The sequence below is a fragment of the Mycetomoellerius zeteki genome, unplaced genomic scaffold (genome assembly GCF_001594055.1).
Source record: "Mycetomoellerius zeteki isolate Tzet28-1 unplaced genomic scaffold, Tzet1.0 scaffold188, whole genome shotgun sequence".
In the NCBI taxonomy this organism is placed as follows: Eukaryota; Metazoa; Arthropoda; class Insecta; order Hymenoptera; family Formicidae; genus Mycetomoellerius; species Mycetomoellerius zeteki.
In genome coordinates, this window is record NW_017256836.1 from 31,506 (window position 1) to 35,808 (window position 4,303).

Genomic DNA, 4,303 nt, shown 5'->3' on the forward strand with positions numbered 1-4,303 from the left:
TCTTGTTTTAGTGCTTAAATTCAATGAATATGGTATTGAAAGATTGAAATTAACGTGCAAATATTAGTATTTTAGTTATATAATGCTCAAACATTCTTTCTTTTTAGTTGAACGTCACTGATTATCAGTGCCAAATATGCCACTGGGTAATTAGTGACTATCCACTGATTCAGATTTAGAAAGTATATATACCTATGAGTATACTTTTGAGGCTTCCACGGGCACTTTTTATACAGAAATTATGCATTTCGTGGATTATCTTCGTGTCTAAATCCATTCTTAGAATGCCAACGTTATGTGAATATTGCAATTCATTTCATCAGGAGCTGATTCTATATCAGGCTGCTCCTCATCTTGATGAAGTGAACTGCAATGTTCACGAAACGTTGGTATTCTAAAAATAGATTTGGATACGGAGATAATCCGCGAAACACATAATTTCTGTATAGACATTTTGTGTTAATGCGGATAATTTTAGTTCGAGTGAGCCTCTCGTATACGATTCTAGCGTTCTTAGCACAATTACATGCATACCATGATATATTAAAGCGCTCATGAAAGGCTATTCATATGTACGTGAATTCTAGGAAAAAAAATAAACTGAATATCAAGAGTGTTTTCGATTTGATATCCTATTGTTTAACGTTACCATGATTGTCGAGTATTGCAATAACAAGTGTAATATTTTCCGCGCGCTCGAATCAGCCAGAAAAATGTGTCCATAAAAAGTGAATTCGGGAAAAAAAAATTCATATTGAAGGTATCATCGAATCGGTCGATTTACAGTACTATATTAACTTATGCGATGTTAAAAAAGTACGGCAATATAAAATTACGATCTATATGGATTTTTGCGATCTTTTGGATTTTTTGTTTTTGCCTCGTCTACTTTTTCGCATTTTTCTCTCGTATGCACGAAATTTTCGTCAGTCGTGAAAAAAACGAGTATATCAAGTATCGATACGTCGACAAAAAATAGTTTTCCAGAGATTTTTGTTTCTAGCTTTCTGTACCAACGAACGTTCATTCTGTCACTTTTGCTTTGCTAAATCTTTCCAATGCTCCTATTATTACTTACATAGCCAAAAATAAATGTTAAAACTAGAGAAAAGCATATTAAGTAAATTATACGTGTTAGTTCATAATTTTTTATTCATTAAATAGAAATAAAACCTTACTTTATGTCATAACTTATACTTTATGTCATATAATTTTTTAATTTTTTTATTCAAATAAAAGTTTCTTTCGGTATCTATATTTCTCTATACTCTTTGCGACGCAACAATAATTTTTTTGTTTTGTAATGATAACTGAAGCATGTATACTCTTAAAAAAAATATACAAGGGAGTGTGTAGCGAATAAAGCAAAAAGGAAGTTTAATAATTAAATGGAAATTTAATAATTAAATCCAAGAGCCTGTAAAACCTCTCTAAGGGTCCTTGATCGTTTTGACATATGGCTAGTACTTTGGATTGATTCTTTCTTTGCTCGATGAGAGTCCACTATGTCGATCATTCATTCTGTCAATCTCGCGGCAAGTCGTTCGATATTTCTATTATAGGTCCGAGCACAGAAGAAGTTGCAAACGTCGCAATCAAGAGGAAAAGGACGAGGATACGAAAGAGAAATTGTGAATTGAGAGGCAAGTTTCATCCTTGTAGTAATACGATTTTTGCAGCTTACGTCAAAAGTTAACTATGTGTCCTTTAGAAGATTATATCAAATTTTGGAAATTTTCTATAAAAATTTCTGATTATTTAAAAAATAGTTGTATTTCTCTCTCTCTCTCTCTCTCTCTCTCATTATATTTAACGCAAATTACATTATTTACATTTGAAATCGTTCGTGTACTACTTTTTATATTTATATAAAATGTAATAAGAAATATACATCTAGTTTTATACTAGTTTTTATTAACTTCGTTGTCATTTATTATAATAAAAGGAAACTAAATAAAAAGATTACAATTAAGTAATTCTTAAGAATACTTTTTCTTTTACGACAGTTAGATCTTTACATTATTTTTCTCATAAAATTTCGTTGCTGCATTGCAGAAAAGTTTGTCTTTGAGTTTCTATGCTGTTACAAGCGTTTCTTTTACAAGTTTTTGCGTCCTTGTTTCCATTTGTAAATTTTAGTTTGATGATCAGAAAGAGATGTAAAAAGAGATGCAGAAAGAAACTTTAACTTGTCTACTTTCTTTTATTTTGTACACTAGACGTCATTGATGTCTTTCAGCTTGAAATTTATAATTTCCTCCGATCGTACACATCATATGCACTGTTAAAAAAAAGAAATTTGCTTCCATTACATATATCGGAAGCAAATTTTTTTTTAGCAGTATAGATATAATGTGTACCATCGGAGAAAATTATAAATTTCAAGCTGGAAGGCATCAATGACGCCTAGTGTACTAATCATTAATTTCTAAAAGCGCACGCGTGCTGTGTTCACAATACAATAAAAATAAATAAAATAATAAAAAAGAGAAAGTTGTAAAACATGTTTTCAATTTAATTTTAATAATTTCCACGTATCTTTTTAAATATTTGTATTGACAGATGTGCCTGAATGTGTTTTGCATGGTAAAATATTTTCATTTTTATACTTTCTCTCTCACTTTTTTTTTGACAGTTCTGATATTGTACATTGGATTTTAGAAATGTCAAAATCATATTATTACTGTCACGTTTGTCCCATAATAAATAAATCATTAAATCTGATTGTCTCGATTTTTATATTCTCGAGAATCCTACAAATCTTATCATTCTTTTCTTTTATTTTCATAAAGACTACTTTTGCAACGTTAGTACAGTTACAGTTGTAAAGTGATTGTTTGTTATATTTGATTGTTTTCTATCTTTTCATATGTCAGCCTGAAATCTAAAGTTCAATCTTTATATGTACAGAAATATTTACAATTCATTCTGACATATTTATGTTATTTACGTTTAATTATTTATTTATTTATCGCTTGGCTGGACAGATTCGTAATAAATTTGAAAACGCATCGACAAATTTTATATAAATCTTGATGGTACTGCGAAAATTACGATCGCACGATGTAATCTATAAACGTCAGAAGCAACAAAAACGAATGGCAGGGATGATGTAATTAGAATGACAAAGTTTCGAGATCGGGATGATCAACGTGGGTCGTAAAGTTAAATAACGAACCTAATTCGTATTTGCGGTCGTGAAGATGTCGAAATTAAGTCGGCCGCCCTATAAGAAAAACGATTTTATGTAGTTTCTTTAGGGAACATCGCGGCGAAACGAGGGTCGAAGATCCTCTTACTGAGTAACAAGTGGCCTCAACGAAGTGCCCTGTAATCATGCTCGCGGCGCTTAGGTGTAGGAAAGAAGGCAGGGTCGACGCTTTTGCGGTCTACAAAGAAGTTGCGGCGTAAAGAAGCTGCTTATAGCAAGATAAATTCGCTTTTCGAGTAAAAGATTCAACAACCTACACGATGTTATAATACTAAAAATAAAATGCACAAATGATAAAAATGAAATACACAATTTTTTTAATCTCTCACTACGTAATGGTACTAAAAAACACTGACATTTGGATTGAAACGTGATAACTTGATTCTTTTTAAAACTGGTTAAATATCATAGCACTTTTGTTGATAACAAATAATTAAATCATTCAGGACAATCCTGGATTAATCCAATGATGCGTCATTCCATGCATGCTCTCTCTACGTAACGAAATACGACGGCGAGATGTGAAAATTTTCGTTGCGCTGCGCTCTGCTCTGACGTGCGAAATTGCGTATTTAACCCAGCGAACTCTCGCATAGCGAAAGTGATATCGATCGTGACCGCGGATACTCGGTGCTCGAAGCGAGCAATCGTCTAAAATCAGAGCGCAGCACGGCGGTCGGAAGCGGCGGAGTTGCATACATATAACATCAGTGGCAGCAGCAACAGGCGACTTCTGGCTGGCATGGGTAAAAGAGTAGGTCTTGACTTCCTTTCTCTATCCTGCTCTCTCCCTCTCTCGATTTCTCCGTCTTCTGCATCCATTCCAATTTCCATTTTGCAGGGAGATAGACAGACAAGTAGGAAGGCAGACAGGCAGGCAGGCAGGCAAGCAGGTTTCCACGACATTGCTTCTCTTTCCGTGTATATGTGATGTATTGATTGGAGGCTGGGGCTACAGGTGGCTTTTCGGCGCTTGCGCCGTGTAGGGGATATGAATAAGCTCCTTTATTAAAATACCCCATGAACTTAGCGAACCAATCGTTACCTGAGAGATCGTAGCCATCTCTGCCTCTCTCTCTCTCTCTCTCTCTC